This window comes from Lathyrus oleraceus, chromosome 2 (genome assembly GCF_024323335.1).
Source record: "Lathyrus oleraceus cultivar Zhongwan6 chromosome 2, CAAS_Psat_ZW6_1.0, whole genome shotgun sequence".
NCBI lineage: Eukaryota > Viridiplantae > Streptophyta > Magnoliopsida > Fabales > Fabaceae > Lathyrus > Lathyrus oleraceus.
In genome coordinates, this window is record NC_066580.1 from 135,165,615 (window position 1) to 135,190,892 (window position 25,278).

General features: G+C 42.1%; 1 pseudogene; it reads right to left on the reverse strand.

The window, feature by feature from the left end:
• Positions 1-286: 286 nt before the first annotated feature.
• Positions 287-25,278, reverse strand: part of LOC127122261 (uncharacterized) — a 113,645-nt pseudogene continuing 88,653 nt past the window's right edge.

A 25,278-nucleotide genomic window follows, 5' to 3' on the forward strand; every position in this document is an offset into this window, starting at 1 on the left:
ATGCATTACAAGTGCACATTTGCTAATTATCAAAATTTGGCCTAATCATGATTAAGGGTGGATTAACACATTGGTATATAAGCTTAATTCTAATAGAAACTCAAATAATAATCACTTTTTCAGATTCATCACAAAAAACTCAAGAATTCTCTCAAAATTCTCCAAGTTTCATAAACACTTTTCATCAATTTTTCAAGAATTTCATCATTGCTTTTGCCTTTTTTTCCATTGATTCTTCATGTGCAGGTAAGATTAAAGTTCTGTTTGTAGCAAATTGAAGCAAGAACTATGCCAAACTCCAACTGCTACAAGCTAGCTCATCAATGGCAATTGCGAATTCCTCCATGATCGTGCATCTTTGAGCTGGATTTCCACCATCAATCACCTTCATAATCAATCTACTACATCTGTTTTCGCGAATTGGATCAAAAGGAGCAAAGATTTCACACTACCACTTCAAGAAGGTTAAAAAGCTAATGCCTTAAGGAGGTTGATTCATATTTGGGTTGTTTCATGTGAACTAACTTGTTTGTTTTGTAGGATGCTTAGCTCATTTGAGCTTTGAGCTTTGTGCTTAGCACATGTTTGATTATGTTGACTATTGGTTTATTATCCTGTCTGTTTGACTTTGAATTGTATACTGATTATATTTGATTGATTTCAGGTACATAGTTGCTTATAGTTCCTTGAGAAATTTGCATTGCTTTGCTTGATTAGCATTTGCATTGAGGTATAACACCTTCTTCTTCATGTAGTCTGGAAGACCTGGCTTGTTACTTAGCCAGGCAACTGTCTGAAGTCCTCCTTAAGAGGCGATGCTTGTGATTGTTTATTTTTGTCCCCAAGCAGGAAAAGTCCTTTGAATAAGGCAATTGGTGGATATAAGAGATATGTAGCCTATCTCCCACTATTCAATGTGTCTTCCCCTTGCTCACATTACATGTTTGAAGCATTGGGATCCTAACCCAAGATCTATAGAGTCTATATATTGTGGAGAGAGTTCCAACTTTCTGAACTCCCACATCTTCTTTCATTTGATGCTCTCCCTGACCAGGGATAAGAACAATGAGGTACACCCCTCATATCCTTTCATCTGCTTCACCTTAGCCCCTCAATGGAAAGGTTAAGAGCAACATTGGCCCTATTTCAGATGGCTTTAATGCCTTACCCTTTGTTTGAGCCTGATGCTTGTATATAGTGTGTGCTCTTTGCTTATGTGGTTTGATATCTTGGTTCATTTATACATGATTACTTGGAGTTGCCATTGTGCATTATCATCATTGATTGCCATTAGTGCATGTTCATTTCATTTGTCCTTGTGACACATTGATGTTTTCCCATTGAGGACAACCGTAAGTCCATATATTGGCTAGTGTTCCTATGACATGGAAGGGATAGAGTGTAAGACCACTTCATTGGTCACTCATATCCTCTTTGCTCTTTGATTGAGCTTGTCATTGTATGTGAGGATCCATTGTAAGTCCATGTAATTTGGCATTGGTTTTCCTATGATCATATGTGGAGTTAGCGTAAGTCCAGATAGATTGGCAGTTGACTCCCATGTTTTGTTTTGTTTTAATGGAGATTAGTGTAAGTCCATAGAGTGGCTTCTGATATCCTTGTTTGTTTTAGGAGACTGGTATAAGACCATTGAGTGGCATCCGGTATCCGCTTTTTTTACTTTCATCTGTTACCATGTACATACCATTGCTCATTTGTTGCCTATTCCAAAGGACACACTTGAATCATCCTCTATATGATTTCAAGAGGTGAACCTTCTAGGAAGTTTTACATCCATCCATCATTCATCCATTATGTCCTAAACCTTTTCACACATGCTTTTAAAACTTGAGATAAGTATTGTGCAAACATTCTTACCTCTTTCCAAATTAGAAACCTGGACCTTAAGTCCTTGATTTTTCAAACTTCACTTTTGTAAATAATCATTGTGAATTGACTTTAATCATACCTTGACCATATTTTGTAAATACTCCAAATCAATTAACTTCACCCATTCAAATGTTTTGTGGCTTTGTCCATGTTTGTTAAGTTTTCCATGCATTAGCCGTAGGTTTCAATTACCATAGTGGTTGATGTAATTCTTTCCTATCCTTAGTGAGTTGATTGTAAGTCTTCCATACTTATTATAGGGTTAACCCCTCACTAGTATGTTGAAGCCGTCCTCGCATGGTGGATTGTTGATTCAGGTTGAGTTTTCTCCCATTGGTAATGAAAAGCCTTAGTGCTCTTGTTTTAAAATTGAATCCACTAACTTTTGGAAATTTTTAGCCGAACTACGACGTTTTGATCCTTACCTTTGATGGAAGGTACGTAGGCAACGGGTTCATTCGTTCGAACACAAAAATAATTAACTTGTACATTCTTTTCTCATCATCCCAATCATGTTTGCACATTACTTATGTCATAACAAATAAAAATTTCAAACAACAAGTGTGAAAAGGGCTCCCTAGGAGTACCTAGGACGTTTTGGGTGCCTAACACCTTCCCATTGCGTAATTTACCCCTTACCCCGATCTCTGATCTTTTCATTAGTTTTCTAAGTGTAAAACTTCTTAGGCTTTTGTTCTCTTTTTAGCCAGTCCTTTGGATAAATAAAAGTGCGGTGGCGACTCTATGTTTTTGTATACTTTGCTTATGATTTAACCAATAGATCATATAGTAACGAATACACCGCTACAGAAAAGTGGCGACTCTGCTGGGGATGAAATAATCCTTGGTGGTATTGCCTACTTTTCAACCCTTGTTGTGCTATATTATTATTGTTATTTGACATATTTTTGTACAACTTGGGATAACTGTATTGATTGTAATGTGTGAATTGCTTGATATACAATTGCTATTTGCTTTGGTGATCTCTGTGAGATGAGTTCTATACCCGAACTCGAGTGCACCTTAGGATAGGAGAATGGCATAGTCTTGTTGACTGGTGTGGAGTATTCCTTAGCCAGTTGACTTGCGAGTCCATTCACTTGGTGGAGGTCATGTTGGATTAATAATGTCACACAAGTTATTTGTGGTTAGGCATTATTCTTTCAATCATGTGCCTTAGAAGCCAAGGACCTTAGTTTACCAAACCCGTCTTGGCCTATTTTAGGACGTAGTGCGGAGGTCGTTCAGATGTAAGTTCTGATGCGATTGTCACGCGATACTACACTCATAAGAGTTTCTCTTGAGAATATTTTTGGAATACGAGTATTCGTTCCTCCGATAATATTCGAAAGATGGAACGATGATTATGGGAACCTCTGGTAGATCATGTCTGGCAGGTTTAAACCCTAGTACACTCCCTTTGGGTGGTTCTTAACCAAGACTCCATGCTCGTGACTCTCAGCAAACCCGTGATTCGTGGTTGAGTTGTTCAGACACCGTTAATATCAATGGAACCTGGGTGTTGATAAGGTGTAAAACCTAAATCCACCAAGAAGGATGATTGATATTAGGGATGTCAGAGCCGGTTCATGTACCGTTAATATCAATGGAACTTGGGTGTCGATAAGGTGAAAACCTAAATCCACCAAAATGGATGATTGATATTAGGGATACAATGAGCTTTCCCATGACCTTTGTCTGGTGTGCTTTGCTTGATCCTTGAGTGTGATTGTTGCATTCATACATTCATACATTCATCCGCATCCATGTCATCAGATAAAAAGAAAATTTTCAAGGAACTCAAAGGAGTTTATTTGCAAAAGTTTTCAAACATGGAAAAAACCGGAAAAAAATTTCACCTGACATATCTGATGAGATATTCTCATATATGATCAAAATGTTGATATTTCAAAGTTTGCAAATAGAACCCTCGAGTTCCTTTGAAATAAAAACAAAGCATATGCACAAACATTTCATGCATCATGTGCATAAGCAGGTTCTGTTCAGCTTCTGTCCTGTGGTCTGACCTTGCGATCTTCATTTATTTTAAAGACGCACCTCGCCGGTATTATACCAGGGTCGATTCTTCGAGAGTGATGGATCATCTTGAGCAAGAGAATTGTGGACTCGAGGAGGAATTTTCCCACCAGAGTGCTTTTGATGGATTAAATCCCGGGCTGGCATTGGCTACTTGTCGCATTACGCGAAAAACCGGCGGGAAACAAGAACAACAGAGCCGCCACCGTGCGTTATTTTTCCCAAAAGAGGGAAAGGAAACGCTCAAAGTAAACCTGGAAAAGACGTGGTCTCGCGACCAAAGAAAATGGGTTCGGGAGTCGGTTATGCGAAGGGAAGGTATTAGCACCCCTACGCATTCGTCGTACTCGACGGGATCCACGCACACTAGAAAGGAATATTGGTTGCTAAACACTGCTCAAACTCACACACACTGGCTGAAAGAGACACAAGAAACTGACTGAAACTGACTCGGCAGGATATCGCATCCTGGGCCTACTTAGTCTATCAGGCATAGACATCAGAGTCGAAGTAGTTCGGACTGGGGAGACAACACATGCTCGCTAGGATATCGCATCCTATGCATACGTATCTTCTCGGACGAAGAAGAATCAGAGCATTCGTAGCTCGGCTGACACGCACACAAACAAAACAAGACAAAGGCAAACGTGGAGCCCGAATGCCAATCACTGGACTTACATCGACATCCGAACCTAAACACACACACACTGGAACCCGAATGCCACTCGATGGACTTACATCAGCTTCCAAGCACACAACAACACAACAAGTTAATAGGGAGTCGGGGACTCGAGCCTATAACTGTCAAGCACACACTCAAACAAACAGACGACAGATTGCTAAGGAGTCAGGCACTCGAGCCTAGCAATCGTCAAACAACACACACAAAAAGAAAAAGGCGCCCGGAGAGATCAGCTCAATCTCCTGCCTACATACTTCATCTGGTATGAAGATCAGGGCGATGTAGTTCCCCTACGCAGGGATAAAGGACTAGCCTAACCAGATAACAGAGGGAGACACAACTAGGGAGACTACGACTCGAGCCTAGATGTTATCATGCAAAATCATCCCTAAGTTAAGGTTTCTAGCTAATTGGCACAAGGGCCACTCTATCCTAATCATGACTTGCACAGGAAGCAAGCCACACACACACTTAACTTGCACAGGAAGCAAGTAAAGCACAACCTATCTTGCACAGGAAGCAAGTCTAAACTAACCCTAACTTGCACAGGAAGCAAGTCAAACAAACACAAGCACAGGTAGCACACACTATATACACACAAGGGGCTCACACAAGGGTTAGGTTTTAGTCGAGGGGTCATATCAACCTCAACAAACAAACCTCTGGAACTGGGTGATGGTGCTCTTAACCTTGACATTGAGAGCCAAGGTGAAGCAGATGAAAGGAGATGAGGGGTGTGCCTCATTGCTCTTATCCCTGGCCAGGGAGAGCATTTGAATATCAGAAGGTGTGGGAGTTCAGAATGGGGGAACTCTCTCCACAAGTGACTCTATAGATCTTGGGCTTTTACTCACTATGCATCAACACAGGTAGTGTGAGCAAGGTGAGTGACACACAGACTAGCAGGGGATAGATTGCTTATCCCTTGGGTTCTGCCAATTGCCTCTTCACTTAGGAGGACTTTGACTATGTACAGGGACAAATTAAACATACACAAACATTGCCTCTTAAGGAGGACTTCAGACAGTTGCCTGGCCAAGTAACAGGCCAGGTCTTCCAGACTACATGAAGATTAGAAATATACCTCAATGCAAATTGCTTATACAAGCAAAGCAAAGCAAAAGTTCACAAGGAACTGAGCAACTAAAAGCACCTGAAATAGTCAAACAGACATTAGTATACAACTTCAAGATTAAAGCAAAAGGAAACAGATCAACAGTCAAACATAAGCAAGTGAATGTGCAAGGCACAGGGCTCAAGGCATGTGAGCCAAGCAACCTACAAAACAAAGCATGTTAGTCATGATAAACAAGCAAACAAAACCAATTTATGTTGGTCTTATTGGACAATTTGTTGGTCAACCTGAAAACATGAGCTCAAATGTGAGTAATAGGACCACTAGGGCAAGCCTAGGGTCAAAAGGGTATGAAAAGATCAAAACAGCAAAGGGCAAGCATCCAAAATCATGTTCAAACAATCAAGAAACAAAACCAATTGATTTCACATTCATATCAATCATCATTAACATTTCATGAACAATTTAAGTCAAAGCATGGCATTTAGAAGCTCATAGAAGTCAACAGCAAGACTTGAATCAAAAGCAATCACAAACATTTCCAAAAATCACCAAATAAATCATGATCAATCATAACACATAGCATGGTAAGCATGTCAAATTTCATCTCATTTGGACAAGTGGAAGGCAGTCAATAAAAATCAGAAAGGCAAAGCAAATTTGAACATGCTCAAGGAAGTCAACCAAACATGTATCATCTTAGAAAAATCATAAATCAGGGATGGCATATGATAAATGAATGGGACTAAAACCATGTCAAAGAATAAGATGTCTAGTAATCACATATCAAATTTCATGTCCATCTAATAAAGTATGAGCATTTCACAAAACAAATGGGCACATGTGTCACAAAAAGTCAACATATGATCAAACAGGGGACAAAAATCTCAATCAAATGGAAAATGCCATAAACAAATCTACAAAAAATCATATGTAAACTAGACATACTCAAGCTCAATCATGCAAAAATTCAATCCATTTTGAGGTCAAGAAGCATGGCTATGAAAATCATCAAGTTGCATATCAATGGTGTGACACAAATTGTCACACCCTACTTCAAAAAATCATAACTCAATGACCAGAAATGAGAAATTCATAAACTTTATACCAAAATCACCATGGATGTGTCTAGTTTGTGCACAAAAATTTTCAAGGCCATAGGATAAAGCATGACTATTTCACAAATGATTTGGTAAAAGGTACAACAATTGAGCACATGAGCAAAACCCTAATACCAATTAAAAACCATCCATCAAAAAAATCAGGAAAAATCATGATTAAATAATAGAGATCCAGATGAACACAATGCAAAAATTCTCATGAAAATTGGATTTAAAATGGATGAGATATGATTTTTGTAAGTTAGGCATGGCAAATGAAATAAACATTACAACATTAAAATGATTAATGAAATAAATATTTTAAAAAAAGCCAAAGGACCAAAATGTCCCTCGCTGAGTATGAAACTCAGCGTTTCATTTAAATGGTGGGTCAACGCTCGGTCAAACGAAGGCACGGACCACTCACATGCTTGCATGGCCCACGCCCTTAGCCAATCACATTTCGTCTTCCTCATGCACACATAAACCCTAACATGCTACAGTAAACGAAAAAGAAAATCTGGGCAGCGTTCAAGTTCTTCCACGCAAAACCCAGGTTCATGAACAAATCTCGGGTATTTCAAATCCAAGCACACCAATCCATAGTTCCTACTTCCTACATCATGAATCCGCATACTAATCGCAATGAAACGCAACAGCCAGCATAAATTGGAGCAAATAAGTTTGGTATCACAAACATAAATTGAAGATATCTCAACCAAATCTCAACGAAAATCAAGAATACGAAGTTCAGTGTGTTCATGGCAATGAGATCTACATGAACCAAAGCAGCATTTCATGAATTTTGAAAATGGATTCCTAACCTTTGATTCATGGCAGAGCTGGGATAGTGGCTGTTGAGCTTTAAGATGTGCAAACAGAAGTTCCAATGAGTCCAGGTTGAAGAATGGACGAAAGGAATTGGCTCAATGATGCTCCATTTTCTTCCAATCGCGAACTGTCATGAGTGAGCTTCCATGGAGCAGCCTTGGAAAATGCTTCTACAGTCGAGTTTCATCACTTGCCAAGGCTTCTAAGGGACTTGCAGAAGGTGAATCCAAGCTTAATAACCAAGGCTCTTTGCAGTTTTGTCCAGAAAAAATCCAAGTGAAGCAAATGAGAAAAATGAGAGAATGCAATTTTCTGTTTTTACCAAGTGGCTGCTAGGGTTCAAAATGGCAGAAAAATGACCTATATATCTGCTGTTTATGACTTGCTAAGTGTAATTTGTTCTGTGGTAATTGGAATTTTAAGAAAAATCATGTTTTGCTAATTTGGCCAATTCCACTTAAGTGGTGAGGTGCAATGCTTACAGCTCGAAAATGGGCCTTTGGGCGAGTTCCAATTACATATTCTGATCAATTTCAATTGGCCAAAGTGATGGAAAAGGTTTATTTTAAAAGGTCAAAATTTCACTTCACTTAAAATTAATTCAAGTAAGTCAAAAAATGCCATTTTGATCCATGAGGTTTTGGTGCATTATGGTCACATTTTTGGAAAGAGGGGATCAAATGTGACTTGTTGGAAAAAACCCCACGAAATTTGGCCAAATGGTTTGAGAGATATGGCCTTTTGAAGTTCAAGAATTTTTGAAAATGAATTGATCATATCTTGCCAACCATACATGGAAATTGAGAGTTCTTGGACTTTTTGGAAATGGGAGAACAAGATCTTCAACCTTCATGTTGGGAAAAAATTCATTTGAAGCTTGTATCATGATGTAAGTTTAGGCTCAAGAAGTTTCCATTTTTGGCAAGTTTCAATTACAGGTCCAGTTTCTATTTTTGGAAATTTCTGATTTGGCTTCAAATTCTTCAATGATGATGTTTGCCATGATATATGAGGCCTATTTGGACATGAATAAGCTCTCTCAAACCAAATCCATCCATCAAAACCATAAAATCAAACCCAGTTGACCAAGTTTGACTTTTTAGGGTTTTTGACTGACTGTGCATTGAATGATGACCTCTGAGCATCCAATCTTTGACCTAAACACTTCAAATGGATCTCCAAGTCATGTGAACATGTTGGACCAACCCTAGGGCCTTGGCTCAATGAGAATTGTGCTTGCTTGCTTGATTGACTGATCTCCTGACTAGTTTGACCTAATTCTTCTGAATGGCTTGCACTTGGGCAAAAGGGACAATGCAATGTTATGCAGTGGACCATGTTAATGCTATGACCTAGTATGAGAATGTATGTACAATGATGGGTGCAAATTTGAGGTGCTAGAGCTGCCCCTATTCAATCAACTGGGAACCCGAACGGATGATAGCAACGACTGTCAGACTTTCAGGGTAAACAGGGATTGAATACCAAGAACCGTAGAATTTGCACAATACAGGGATCCACCAATGGAAACGTCCACTGGGATTTATTACTGGGTATATATTTTTTGGGTTTTTGTTTTCAAAGGGTACAACCACATCCAGACATCGCAACAACGATGAATGGGAAAAGAAATCACAACTAGATGCCAACGGACAACTAGGAAAAACTCAACGTTTACCAAGACCAACGGAGAGGTAACCAGACATTAATCAATGACTGGGAGAGACACAACCATACGTCAACGGACGAAATGGGAAAAACTCAACGTTTACCAAGACCAACGGAGAGGTAACCAGACATTAATGAATGACTGGAAGGGACACAACCATACGTCACCGGACGAAATGGGAAAAAACTCAACGTTTACCAAGACCAACGGAGAGGTAACCAACTGGGGACGACCAGGAAAAACTCGACGTTTATCGAAACCAACGGAGAGGTAACCAGACATTAATGAATGACTGGGAGGACTCGACCAGACATCAACGGATGAATGGGAGAAAACTCGACGTTTACAGACATCGAAAGATGATGTTTACAGACACCAAAAAGATCGACCAGACATTTACTGATGAATGGGAGGACTCGACGTTTACAGACATCGGAAGATGATGTTCACAGACACCAAAAAGATCAACCAGACATTTACTGATGAATGGGAATACTCGACGTTTACAGACATCGAAAGATGATGTTTACAGACACCAAAAAGATCGACCAAACATTTACTGATGAATGGGAATAAGAGAAATACAACCAGACGTCAACGGACGACTGGGAAAAACTCAACGTTTATCGAAACCAACGGAGAGGTAAATCCACATGGGGAGGGTACAACTAGACGTCATAGGACGAATAGGAAAAACTCGACGTTTATCGACACCAACGGAGAGGAGTAATGGAGATAATGAACACAACCACATCATCAACGGATGATCGGGAAAAACTCAACGTTTATCGACACCAACGGAGAGGAGAAATCTTCACTAGGGAAGGGAGGACGACGTACGAACATCGAAAGATGATGTTTACAGACATCAAAAGAAAACCAGACACTTACGCATGACTGGGAATCACCGAAAGATGGTGTTTACCGACACCGAAGAAGACCAGACACTTACGCATGACTGGAAATCACCGAAAGGTGGTGTTTACTGACACTGAAGAAACAACACACGTGGGTGCTGACGGGATACTGATATTTACAAGATGACAGGATAAGGCTGAACACTTGCAGGGGGTCTCACTGGGGAGAAGCAGGCTTTCCTTTCACCAACGGATGAGGGAATAAACCTCGGTGGGGATTATCAACACCAAATGTTGACCAGAGCAGCTATAGAAAATGTGCCGTACGGGTTTGAACGAACATCCGCCTCTGCCGGGGATATGGTTTGATTGGGTTTCGAACACATGAATGCATATGTTTGAATTTTCTATGGCGTAATGCTCCATTTATGAATGGAAATGCTACGCGATTTTTGAGGATGCAATGATTGCTATATGCGAAATGCAAATGAACCCTGGTTGGGGAGCCAAAATGATCAGATACTCCGACCCTGTGGGGAGACTCTGACTGAGGAAATACTCTGCGGGGAACTCTGCTTGGGGAATGGTAAAGCGACTTCACTGGGAGGAAGACCCAACCAATCCTCAGATAGGATAAACTCTGCTTGGAGAATATCTGTTACTCCGCTGGGGACGACCTACGCAATCCACAGGTAGAATAGGTTCAAACTGGGGATGCAGATATTAGTCTACTACAGAAACTCGTCCAATCCACTGGTAGGATGAACTCTGCTGGAGAAATAAATGCTGCTCCACTAGGGACGACCCAACCAATCCACATGTAGGAGAATCACTGCTGGAGATGTATTTCATTGAAACCCGCTCCACTCGGGGAACTTGCTGAGGAAAAACCCGCTCCCTTTTGCTGAGGAGAACAACTTTGGTGGGGAGAGTAACAACTCTGTTGGGGATGATAACACGTCATATCATACTGGAGATGAATTCCCATGAACCTGCTGGAGAAAAAGCACTCACGACCATACTGGAGATAACAGCATCACAAACCCAATTGTTGGGGAACACACAAACAGTCTACTGATAGACTCCACTGGGGTACTCCCGGGGAAAATAACTGTCAGGCGCTCAGCGGGAATTCTCAACTGGGGAAATCTGCAAGCACAGGCCTGCTGGGGAGAAGCAATCCTTAGATCTGCTGGGGAAAGAAGGTACTGTCCACAGGCATCTCTGCAGGGGAAATAACTCTGATAGCTTCAATACTGGCTTGGGCTGGGGAGACGTCCTCCACCCTGAGAAACATTCTTTCTCTGCCCCTGCTGGGGACGTGATAACCTTCAGGCTTGCTGAGGAGACAACGATCTCGAATCTGTCGGGGAGATCACACTCTTAATCCTCTGGGGAGATACAGCTTGTTTGACAGGGATGTCGGTCGACTCGTCGAACACTGGTATCCATCATCCGCCCACAGTGTTGACTTTCCACTTCTAAGAACTCCCAGACTCTTCTGGACTTTTCTGCTCCATCATCTTGTATTCCCAACTCGTCCGTACTTCACGGAGACCGAACTCCTGGGTTTATACATACTTTCCAGTTATCAGACTTTGAAGAGTCTTCTTGATTAACTTTCCAGGATCGTCGTCGTAACTTTCACCATCTTTTCACCGTTCATCTATCCCTTGCCCCTGGTCGAGCTCTGTAGGGATCTCTTGTCATAAAGGCTCTCATTACCACTGGCAAGTGAATGAAGATCTCTAACAGTACCTGCACAAGAGATCGCCAGATAAAAGCGTGCCCCTGGTATGCCCCAGGTGTTCTGATATTTCAACACTTAGGTCACTCAGACTTCCAAATAAGATTTCCAGATTTCAATCTCATAAGCATGCATCGGAAGGGACCTCTATGTTTCAAAATGCAACTATTCTTATCAAACTAAACGGATGTTTTCGTGATCAAAACGGTAATGTCACAAAAACAAAATTTATTTGACTGAACACGCATTTTACTGACTAAAAAAGAAAAGTGGCTCGAAACCGAGCAACACACAGGAAGCAAACCCTGGAAAGAGGTGATTGCGTACAAAAGGAAAAATCTATCCTAATGGCAATGCGAAACCGTGATCTCATCGGGTTCCAACTCAGTTACACCTCATATGTCCTCAAGATTTTCCGCACTTTCTGTCTTCTGAACAAGACGCTTCTGATCGGTCTCTGTCGGAGATTATCCAAGTCATCATGAGCACAACCGATCATGCTGGACGCAGTTGTTCGTTTCATTCCCTATTTTGCCCGGACCGCCCTTTCGAGTTTCAGTCCACCGGGATACCCTTTTTTGCCCAAGTCGCCCTTGCGGGTTTTCAACTTGCCGGGTGTACAATTCTTTTCTTTTATTATCCCTAACTTTTGCCCGAACCTTTTCTCTTTTTCTTGGTTCGCCGGGATACCCTTTTTTGCCTGGACTCTTTATTATTATTATTTTTTTTTGTCCAGCGGGTTTTCTTTTACGAAGTATTTTCTAACTGTGTCCGCATTCACAGGGGATGGAAAATCATCGTCATCCGTGGTCATTAACAACATGGCCTGGTCTGAGAAAACCTTTTTGACCATGGATGAGACACTCATAATTGTTTATCCATTTGCCCCTCGACCGTCTTGAGGAGGAAGGGTCCTTTTCAATACCAGCTCTCCCACGTGGTACGCACAAGGTCACACTTCTCGGTCAACAACAAGCTTCACTCACTGAGTACAACTGTCCCCATGACAAGTAACTGTCAGCCCTCTTTCCTCAATTGGACTCAACGTGTCATTCCGAGTCCTTATCCATTCAGTCTTCTCTGATTTCTCATATTTCTGTGAGGAAGACACTGCCCCAGGTAGATGCACATCCCAAGGTTCGATACCCAGGATACAGAATTTATGTTCACTCACCATTGTTGGTGCAATCAACTGCGATCCGGGAAGCACTACCTCATTCACCCTAACTTCCCCATCAGACATCGGAATCCGTTCGGATTCAGGGCCAGGCCCCTCCTCCGGGATCGGTCACTCCCAATCTTTCGATTTGAGTACCTCGAGATGTCCTCATCAGGGACCTCAAACTTCCTTGGTTGATAACCTTCCATGGGTTGCTGCTAGCTTTTCAAACACATACCTGACTAGATCCATTTTGGACATCCACAAAGTGGTATGAATCAGCATACCCTGTCTTAGTCGACGAGCAGCCTATGCCAAAGTACATCAAGTTTTTTCGAACAGTGAGTGTATTGTTTCACAGTCGATAAACTTTTTGCTTAGGTAAATTGCATACTCTTTTCGACCAGACTAGTCATGCTGACCCAATACTCACCTCATAGACCCCTCGAAGGCTATCAAGTACCATATTAACAATCATCCCCATGGGAAGTGTCGGAATCAGAAGTTCCTGCAATTTATCTTTTTTTTTTCAAATGCCCCTTGGCAATCATTTTTCCTACCTGACCGTTTTGATATCCCTTTTCTCGGTTCAGGCATTTTTTTTTTTGCAGGATCAAACTTGATTCCTCTGATTTACTCACAACAAGCCTTGGTAGCTTGATGACAGCACTCCGTAAGTGCACTGATTCGGGCTCAACAGTGTGAGTTATCTCAACCAATCAACCAACTTGCCCTGGTCTACCGGATGCCCCTGTTCTGTTTGGGACTTTGCCATCATGTCATCATCATGGCATTTGCTTTCACGATGAATCATATCATGAAACAAAATCACCGTAGACCTCTGATACGTGGCACCGGCCTTCTTGAGACTGGACGACATCACCTTATAACAAGAAGGTGCCCCTTGTGTGGTAGACCTGGTTTACTTCATATCATCTGGCAACAATTCAAATCTGGTCTTGGCCAGGGAGCCGTTCAAGAAGATAAACACTGAGACCTGAGCTATATAATCAACCAACACCTCATTGTGATGTACCGGGAATCCATCTTTCAGATTAGCTCTGTTCACATTTTAATAGTCCACACACATCCTCTCTTTCTCATCCTTTTCTGACCTTAGCTCCTGCTTCTCTAGAGAACAGCCTTCTGTTGATGGTAGCTTGTGTACCAGAACATTGGCATCCCACCTTGGTGTATCTAGATATAACCAGGCAGACATATCAACCTGCTCTTCCAAAAGGGCTACCATTCCGTTCTCGACTTGCCTCTGAAGCGGCCTCAACTTTCACTTCCTGACCTCGGCGGTGCTCGGAATAACAATCTTGAATCATTCCTCGTGCGGTTAAATCACCTTCTCCTCTGGTTTCAATAACCTGGCTAATTCCAGTAGATCACGATCTTCTTCGCCTTCTTCTTTGGCATGGTAGATCGGATTGTCGAAGTCATACAGAGGTGTAACCAAATTGTTATCGATGAGATCCGGAGAATGATTACTGGTGAGGTGAGACAAACTCAAAAAGGAAAAACGAAAGAAAAATATTGCCATTTTATTGTTTTTGAAACTGCAAAAATAAATGAAAAACAGGGAATACCGCTTTTAATTACAAAAACATCCATTTATTACTGATGCAAAATGTTGCAAAATGAAACACATGAGGTGGCCCTTACAATGGACCAGTACGTTTCAGGCAAAACGTATGGCTTTCATGCAAACAAGACTAAAACACAGAAATACTACACTTCCGGATGAGTGACAGTGATACTTTTGGAGGCCTTCCTGTTGCCTGGTACGCACGACTTTATCCACAACTCGAGTTCGTGGTGATTGTCGATCTCTTCAACCACTGAACGGGCCTGACCAGGATCCAACATTCCTGCACTGACGAAGGTGTATGGCGGACGACATCCTCTATTTGGTCTAGACGACTCTTGATCCGGCTGATAGCCGACTCCAAACATGTCTGCTTTTACCACGATGTCAATGATCCTTCCCCAGCCTTGGGCCTCTTTGTTCCTCACCACTTCCAGAGCTTGTTTGTAAGAAGAAATGGACAGCTTTTTCTCCTTCTCAGCGACAAGGGCATTCTCCACCTGGACGGTTTCAACTGTCAGACCGGGTGCTTTGCATCTTACATCGTCCATTTCTACTTTCTTCATCTTCTGGGTCGTGTCTTTCATCAGTACACACTCTTCTGTAGTGACGGTTGCACAACAAATATCAACAATAGGGAAAGCTCCATCCTGCATCAGAGATTTTGGGATCACAGACATTGGAACCTTCAACTGATTCTCCTCAACCACTTCCATTCCTTTCTTAGCTTTCTTCACCATCTTGACTTTTACGGGACCCTGCCTGGGTACGGGGTTGACATCCTCATTCATTATTCGTGCTAAGCTGATAGCTTTGGAGTCCACCATATCCTGGATGATATGCTTAAAAGCTCTGCAACCCTCAATGTTGTGTCCGGGTGCCCCAGAGTGAAACTCGCACTTGGCACTCTCGTCATAGTTGGCGGGCCTCCGCTGCTGTTCTATAGGAATCAAAATCCTCGACCGAACTAAACCCAGATCCCTCAACCTTTTGAACAGAAGGGTATAAGTCACGGGTGGTCCCTCAAACTGACGATCTTCCTTCTCCTTCTTCAACTGGCTCTTAGCTCTCGGTGTCTTCTGTTGAGGTGGCAGTTGTTGCTGTTGAGCAGGTGGATTGCTGACAGGAGTGGTTACAGTGGCAGCATAAGGGTGATAACGATCTTTACTACGTTCTTTCTTTGCGGGCACACCAACTGGCTCAACCTCCTTCTTGAATGGACCACTGTCGGAGGGTTTCTTTGCTACAGTACCAGAAGGTTTGCTCACTTCGGAGGACGGAGCCTTCCCCTGAACCTTCTCCACTATCAGCCATTTCTCAATCTTTTCCAATCTCTCAGACATGGCTTTTTTCCCCAAGGCAAGTCCTTGCACAACACTGAACAACTCCCTCATCATCTCTTTCAGTTCAAGGATATCGGCGTTGGGAAGATCCATCAGCTTGGATTTGTTGACCCAGCAGACTATCTGAATAGACGAGCTATGCGTACCGGTTGAATATCGAAACCTACAAAACAGCAAATGGGTTAGTATGACTCACACATGCAATGTCTGTCCGTACTAAGAATATTCAGTTCTGTTTTTTTTTTTGGTTTCATTGAGACAGATAAAATTTTATCAACAACATTTTGACATCTGGATGTTGTTGAAACGTATATTTCGTGTCAGGTTTTTGTTATCGTATCCACAGGGATTGTAAGATATCACCGCCGTTCGATGGTTGTATTAATCTTAGCTTAATGTAACAATAGGGTTTTGATTTGTTGTCACGTTATCTTGCATAAAAAGTAATTAATAAGCGGTAAAAGTTAGGGTTTGAATAAATGAGAAATATTGCCAAAGTTAGGTTTCAATGATCACTTTGCATGTATTTGCTCGGTCAACATTCTTATAAACTCCTTTAGATGATAAATCATTTCACAAAGTCCTCTCAATATGTTTCTCTCGAACACACATTGTGAGTTTTGCCATTTTGATCCATTGTTTCTCTCGAACACAATCTATCAAAATGGCAACTTTTTGGTTCAACCTTATGGTGAACAAAATCATTCATTACTATCTCTAGCTAACAAACAAGTTTGGATGAAAACCTAGGTCAAGAGTCGGTAAACATCTCTCGATCATAAACCAACACAAAGGGTTTTAAATAGAAACAAAGTTTTCATCATATATTCATCATTAAAGAGTTTACATATGAGGATCCTTACATTTACACACAAAGCTAGTAATCACCTACATCTAACCTTGACAAATGGATGACTTAGCTACTCATTTTCATGGTAGCTTGGTCGGCAAGTCTCGGAAGAAGGTTGATCAACATCCAAGTCGAATAATCGATGTTGGATGGGAATCCACCTTCTTTTTGTAGAAGATGATTCTAAGATGAAGAGAAATGAAAACTAGGGCATAAAAGATCCCAAGAACAATGCTGCAAAAATATCTAGAAGAAAGTACAAAAGTGGAAAAAGTTGGTAAGAATGAGGTATGGTGCTCAAAAGTGGCACCTGCTACTTATAGACAAGTGCAGAACTGTCATGTTCGCTAGGCGAGCAGAATGGCTCGCCTAGCGAAGGTCTAATATGGGCACAAAAGGCCCATGCGCCCAGAGAAAACAGGGCCTGCTGAACCGTCATGTTCGCCTAGCGAACATACCTTTGCCTAGCGAAGGACACGCTTCAACCTTCGCCCCAGCGAGGTTGAGAGGTTTTGCTACTGGAATGCTCGCTGGGGACTCGCTAGAGCCTCGCCTAGCGAGTGAGTGTTGGCTGCACTTTTCACCAAAACAGAATGAATTCGCTGCCACATTCGCCTTCAGCTCGCCTAGCGAATTAAATGATCATTTTACTGGAGCTTTTCGCCAGGAGCTCGCCTAGCGAAGGTGTTGCTTCGCCACATCCTCGCCTAGCGAGTGGGCAGATGAAATGCTTGTATTCTTTGGTTCCTTTGCCAATTCTCTTGTGTCTTTATTTTCAATTAGTTCATGTCTTTTCCTGCACAATAACACACAAATCAAAGGCACGAAGCTTGTTTATCAATGTAATGCATTCCATGTAAAACAAATGTGGTTTTGGCAATTTTAGCAAGGAAAAAGAGTGAAAGATGCCCACATATGATAGCTCAAATAAGCACTTTTGGGCATCTAACAACTCTCCCCAACTAGATTCTTGCTTGTCCTCAAGCAAAGTATGCCTCTCGAAGAACAAGAGGATCTGCTTTAAGAAAACGGTTTCTCCGAAGTTGGATAAACGGCTCAAACACAAGCGAAATCAACATATACAAGTTCCCCACGGTTTGAATAAAATAATACACAAGAACTAAAACTTAAATAGCAATGCAAAATATTTATCTATCTACAACAATACTATTCTGAATGAATCACCCTATCTCTCCTCTTCGAATAAGGAATGAAGATTTAACGCGTTTGCAACCGCGGGAATAATCTCACTCTCTAACAAATAATGAAGAAATCAAACAGATTCATACAATGTCTAACAATTATAAGTTGTACTGTGGAAACAAAAAGATCACTAAGGGCTTTTCGGTTGAAGCTTGGTCGGGTTAACAAACAAGGGACATTTCTAAGGCCATTGAAACGAAAGTGCCGATGCAAAAGAGACATTCACAGTATTATTCACACTACTCGACTTTGTTTCATTTGTTTCTTATTTGAAACCTTCTCAACACATATTCCACAACTCAATTTTTATTTTTCGCTATTTTTTTTTTTAAGCAAGCATTCATTTTCATTCTTTCTATTTTTGTTCTTTTCTTTCACATCAAATATACAAAACAGATGTTTCTTTTCTATATTTTCTATACATATATTTTTCTTATGCTTGCTCGGTTTTTCTTTTCTTTTTCAAGAGTTGTGGAATTTACCGATTCTTTTTCGTTCTCCCCAACTTATTTCTTCCACACCCTAAATGAATGCTCTTAACTTTTTACGGCAAAAGAACAATAAGCAAGATTTTCCGGGTTGTAAAAAAAAGATATTTGAGATCTCGCTTTATTTCAAGCCGAGATTCAACTGTTTAAGCTCGAAGGGGTTAACAAATACTCTTTCTGCTCACAGGTAAGTCGTTTTTGGATGTAGTTGTGCTCGAAAGAAAACAAGTGCCTTGATCATTTCTAATTGCTTCCACAATTTCACAATAATAAAAGACAAAGCATGAATCAAATGAATCAACAAAACTTATTAGAATCCAGCATTTCAGTGTACAATGGAGGTTTCCTCACAATTTATGGTTTTAAGTTCTAGATGAAACATTCATTCAATTATGTTGCAAAAAGACAATATTCTATTTACCAAAAAGAGTAAAGTTCCTAATGCATTCTAAAATTCTAGCCGAAGGTAACCATGTACCTTAGCTTCATTCACTTGTTTATTCTTATCATTGCCATCCAAGCTCGGATGCACCTTCATTGGTACTTCTTGAGGAGCAACCAATCTAGATGGTTTGCCACTTAATCACCCAAAAATTTATTAAACACACAAAATTAAAAACAAAAAATAAATGACATTAACTGGAAATTTAAATTGTGCATGGGGGACAAAACACCCCAATAGTACAACACCAAAATGAAGATACAAAATCCGAAAATACAAATAGAAGTGTCATAATAAAACTGGAAAAATACAAAAAACTTAACCCTCAAAAGGGTTCAGAACTCCTCCTCGCTACCGGCCTCAGAACCGGTAGCCTCATCATCAACATCGTCATCATCATCAGCATCAGCATCAGCGTCCACCCCCTCAGTATACACTGGCGCGTCCACGGGCCAGTTGGCGTTGAGCAGAAACTGCTCCCGTGTCATCAAAGCATGAGCACCACTACCCTGCAGCTGCAAACGCTGCATAGAGTCGTGCATGTCAATCATCGCTCTCTGTGATGCCGCCATCCACTCAAAACTGTAGTCACACACAGCCTGCAGGTACGGATCAACCCAAGGAGTAGAAGCACTAGGGCCATTAGAAGCCCGAGTACTTCCTGAGGCTGCACTGCCACCGGTGGTCTTTGCTCTATAATACTTAGCCACATACCGATCATCAATTGGAGCCGGGATCCTAACCTGCCCCCGAGACGGAAGTCGCACTCGTGCCTGAATGCACAGACTCATGATCAAGCATGGAAAAGCAAGGGGGCAATTCACACGAGCCCCCGACTTCAGCCCGCTCTCTATTACTGACTTCAGCTCATTGGCAATGATCCTCGCCACATCAATCTCGACATTGGTGAGGATGGAATGGACCAAATGTGCCACTGGTATCGGCACAGTAGAGGTGTGGGATTTAGGCTGGATGTTGGTCAAAACCAACAACAGAATCAGCTGAGCCATGGGAGTCATGTGCTCCCGGTGATACCTCATTGGAACCCCAGATGGGTTCAACTCAACAGACTTCCCGCTTAAAAGCAGGGCGGCAGTAATTGCTGGAACATCTTTGTGAAGCCGAAGGTCAATGTGGTACTGGTCTCTCTCATCAGCTCCCAGCTGGAGCGGTTCCCCAAGGATTCTGTTGATAGCATCCCGGTCAAATGGAATTGGACGCCCGGCCACTCTAGAAACCAAAGTAAAGGGCTCATCATCATCGGGCAGTGCGTTAGCGTAAAACTCCCGCACTGTAGCGATGTCGTAATGCTCCAAGGGATTTATCAACCTATCCCACTTCTTGGCATCAATCAACCCGGCAAAGTTCCTGTAAGTGCCCTGTGGGTTGATCAGAAATCTCTTTTCTGGAAGTATTTTTCTCTTTTCCAGAGCGATGTACCGTGCCGCTTGTTTTGGACCGACAAACTTGTCGGTATCGAATTGAATGGGCACGGTTCGGGAAGAAGTTGCTGCTCCCTTTCTTTTCTTACCAGCTCCAGACCTTGACTCCGTTCTGCAAAATATGAGATGAAACAACAAACACGAAACAAACAGATTAGAACTCAAAGCAATATTTAAAAGGAACTGGTTTGCTCGCTGCTGCTTCGCCTAGCAAAGTGGCAGCGAATGCTCGCCCCAGGTTTGCCTAGCGAGTGCTAGCGAACCTTACGGGTTTTGGGGTTTTCTGCATATTCAAAGAATTTTCCCCCAATTTCCATACACAAATGGTTCCCACATCAGAACCTAATGATTTCTTAAACAAATAATGGTTCTATGCTATTGGGGATTGGCTAATTGCATGCAAAACCTAAAATAAATGAAATCCCCAATTTGAAAACCTAAATCTCCAAACATTGCAAACTCCACAATATCACATGCAACCTCAATGTTTCCCATACCACATTTATCCTATTTGCTATTCATATTTGGGATTTAAGAGTAAACAAAAAGAAAATGAAGTAGGGCAAACCTTAATTACACGGATTTGGAAATGTAAAATGAGGAGAGTTTGCAATCGATAGGAAGGAGCGAGGGTTGGTGATAGCGATGCGAATGCGAGAGTTTGAGAAGCGTCGCAAAATTTTCTCAGCAGAACCGTTCAGAATGTTTTTGAGGGTTTAGGGCAAAATGCTCTGCTGAGAAATTTATATAAAACAGTACTGGTGCGCTCGCTACTGCCTCGCCTAGCGAGCAGCCAGCGAGCGCGCTCGCTGCAGCCTCGCCTAGCGAGCTGCAAGCGAGCATGACAGCAAGTGCATCTGCAAATGCAGCACTTGCAAGTCATCCAGCCTGATTTCAGCACAGGGTACTCACTACAACACAAAACATAAAACAATAAATACTTACAATGTTGGGGTGCCTCCCAACTAGCGCTTGTTTAACGTCGGCTAAGCTCGACGGTGTGATGCTCACAGAGGAGCATCAAGCGGAAGAGCATGGCTCTCGCGATCCACATGACCGCCGAGATAAACTTTCAACCGTTGGCCGTTCACGGTCCAACTATCTTTCTTGTCTATGTCTTCGATGATAATAGCTCCGTATTCCTTAACCTCTTTCACCCGAAATGGCCCGGACCATTTTGATTTTAACTTCCCGGGAAACAATTTCAACCGGGAGTTGAACAATAGGACCAATTGTCCGGGAACAAATTCTTTGTTACGGAGCTTCTTGTCGTGATACTTTTTTGCCTTTTCTTTGTACAACCAACTTGAGTGGTATGCGGCATTGCGCATCTCTTCCAACTCAAGTAGTTGCACCTTCCTTTTTTCACCGGCCAACTCATTCTCAAAATTTAAAAATTTTAGGGCCCACAAGGCCTTGTGCTCCAATTCAACCGGCAAATGGCAAGTTTTACCAAATACCAATTGAAAAGGAGTTAGGCCAATTGGAGCTTTAAAGGCCGTTCGGTAGGCCCATAATGCTTCGTCCAATTTTTGGGACCACTCCTTTTTTGAATTAGACACGGTTTTTTCCAGGATTCTCTTAATCTCACGATTAGAGACCTCAGCTTGCCCATTAGCCTGTGGGTGATACGGAGTTGTCACCCTATGCGATACACCATAATGTTTTAAAATTGTTTCCAAAGGTGCATTACAAAAGTGTGACCCTCTGTCACTTATCAACACTCGGGGGGTTCCGAAACGGGAGAATATGTTTTTCTTCAAAAATTTTATCACCGTTTTCGCATCCGCCCGAGGTGAGGCAATCGCCTCAACCCACTTAGAGACATAATCGACAGCAACAAGCATGTACTCATTTCCATAAGAGGGTGGGAAAGGTCCTATAAAATCTATGCCCCAACAATCAAATACTTCCACTTCTTGGATGTTTTGCAGAGGCATCTCATCTCTTTTACATATCCCACCGCTTCTTTGGCAACTGTCACAACCTTGCGCATGGGTATGTGCGTCTTTGAAAATAGTTGGCCAATAAAATCCCGATTGAAGAATTTTAGTGGCCGTTCTAACCCCATTATAATGTCCGCCATAAGGCGAGTTGTGACAATGCCAAAGGATGCTCTGGGCTTCATCACCAGTTACGCATCTCCTTAACAGGTTATCGCTACCCAACTTAAACAAGTATGGGTCATCCCAAACATAATATTTCGCATCTGAAAGGAACTTCCTTTTTTGGTTCGAAGTTAGGTCCGCAGGCACAAAACCACTAGCCTTGTGGTTCGCAAAGTCTGCAAACCACGGCCTAACTTGAACCTTAAACAGTTTTTCATCAGGAAATTCTTCCCGGATTTCCTTTTCAGACGCGGTAACCTCGACATTCACTAAGCGGGATAAATGATCCGCTACCAAATTTTCCGACCCCTTCTTGTCTTTGATTTTGACATCGAATTCTTGTAACAAGAGGATCCAACGGATGAGCCTTTGCTTCGAATCCGGTTTGGTTAGCAAATATTTAATCGCCGCGTGGTCGGTATACACAACTACTTTAGACCCTATAAGATAAGACCTAAACTTTTCTAGCGCATACACTATAGCAAGTAGTTCTTTTTCCGTGGTGGCATAATATATTTGAGCCTCGTTAAGAACCTTACTCGCATAATGTATCGCATGGAAAGTTTTGTCTTTTCTTTGGCCAAGTACCGCTCCAACAGCATAGTCACTCGCGTCACACATTAGTTCAAAATTTTCATTCCAATCGGGAGCGACTATTATTGGAGCGGTAACCAATTTTTCTTTCAAAACTTCAAAAGCTTGCAAACAATCTTCGGTGAAGAGAAATACCTGGTCCTTGGCGAGAAAATTGCTCAAAGGTTTAGCCACCTTTGAGAAGTCCTTGATAAAGCGCCGGTAGAACCCCGCGTGCCCCAAAAAGCTACGGATGCCCTTCACATTCACCGGAGGGGGTAATTTTTCAATTACTTCAACTTTAGCTCTATCCACTTCAAGCCCCCTTCTTGAGACTTTGTGGCCTAGCACGATCCCCTCGGTCACCATGAAGTGACACTTCTCCCAATTAAGCACTAAATTGGTCTTCACGCATCTTTCCAACACCGTTTTCAAATTCGCCAAGCATAGACTAAAAGTCCCACCGAATACCGAGAAGTCATCCATGAAGACTTCCATTATTTTCTCTATCAGGTCGGCAAAAATGGCTTGGACACATCGTTGGAAGGTCGTCGGTGCATTGCACAGCCCAAAGGGCATTTTTCGGTATGCGAACACTCCAAACGGACATGTGAAAGCCGTCTTCTCATGATCAACCGGGTCAACCGCAATTTGGTTATACCCGGAGTAGCCGTCCAGAAAACAATAGTATTGTTGGCCCGATAGTCTTTCAAGCATTTGATCCATAAATGGGAGTGGAAAGTGGTCCTTTCGAGTCGCGGTATTCAACCGCCGATAATCAATACACATTCTCCACCCCGTGGCAACTTTGGTCGGGATCAATTCGTCTTTGTCATTTCGGATTACGGTGATTCCACTCTTCTTTGGAACAACGTGCACAGGACTAACCCACGGACTATCCGAGATTGGGTAGATCATCCCCGCATCCAACAGCTTCACAACTTCCTTTCGAACAACCTCTTTCATGGTAGGATTTAAGCAGGCGTTGTGGTTGAGCTACCGGCTTGAAATCCTCCTCCATCAAAATCTTGTGCATACAATAGGATGGACTAATTCCTTTTAGACCGGAAAGAGTCCAACCCATAGCTTCTTGATTGGTTTTTAGCACAAAGATGAGACGGGCTTCTTCTTCAATTGTCAAAAGGTTGCTTATGATGACCGGCTTTTCCTCGGTCTCATCTAGGAATACATACTTCAAAGTCGAAGGTAGTTCTTTCAATTAAATTGGCGCTTTTTCATCAATAACCTCCTTCTTCAAGTTTTCTTCCTCTACCTCCCACGGTTGTAGGTTGTCCACACTATCAAGTTCCTTTAAGCATTCCTCTAGAGCTCGCTCTTCTTCAACGGTGAAAACCTCCAAAGAGTTGTCAAGAGCTAACTCCATAGGAGATATCTCATGAATATGCTTCGAAACCTCCATAATAGCGTCTTCGATCACATCAATGCGGAAGCTATCATGTCTATCTTTGGAATGCTTCATTGCCTCGAATAGATCGAACGTGACTTCCTCATTTTGAACTCTCACCTTCATTAAACTGTCATCAACATCTATCATCATTCTTGCGGTCTTCATGAATGGTCGGCCCAAGATGAGCGGAGCATCATCATCTTCCTCCATATCAATTACAATAAAATCCACCGGGAAAAAGAATTTGTCGACCTTCACCAAAACATCTTGGGCTACGCCATGAGGATGGGTCGTCGACTTATCCGCCAATTGCAACGTCATTCGGATGGACTTAATCTCTATGTTGCCAAGCCTCTTGATAATTGACAAAGGTATAAGATTAATGCTCGACCCCAAGTCAATAAGTCCCTTCCCGACATAAACGTCACCAATTTTAACCGGCAATGTAACTCTTCCCGGATCCACCTCTTTCTTAGGAAGCGTCCTTTGAATAATGGCACTACAGCTCGCATCAAGGACAATGGTCTCCGGTTCCGTATACCTCCGCTTTTTTGTTAGTATGTCCTTCATGAATTTGGCATACTTGGGCATTTGCTCTAAGGCTTCGGCAAACGGAATGTTGATTTGCAATTGTTTAAAAATATCCATGAACCGGGCGTAATGCCGTTCATTCTCCCTTTTTGACGGGGCATGAGGATAAGGAAGGTTTTGGATAGGAGTAGCGCTCACTACCTCCTTTACCTTTGCAACTCTAGCACTTTTCCATCTAGGCTTCTTCACTAC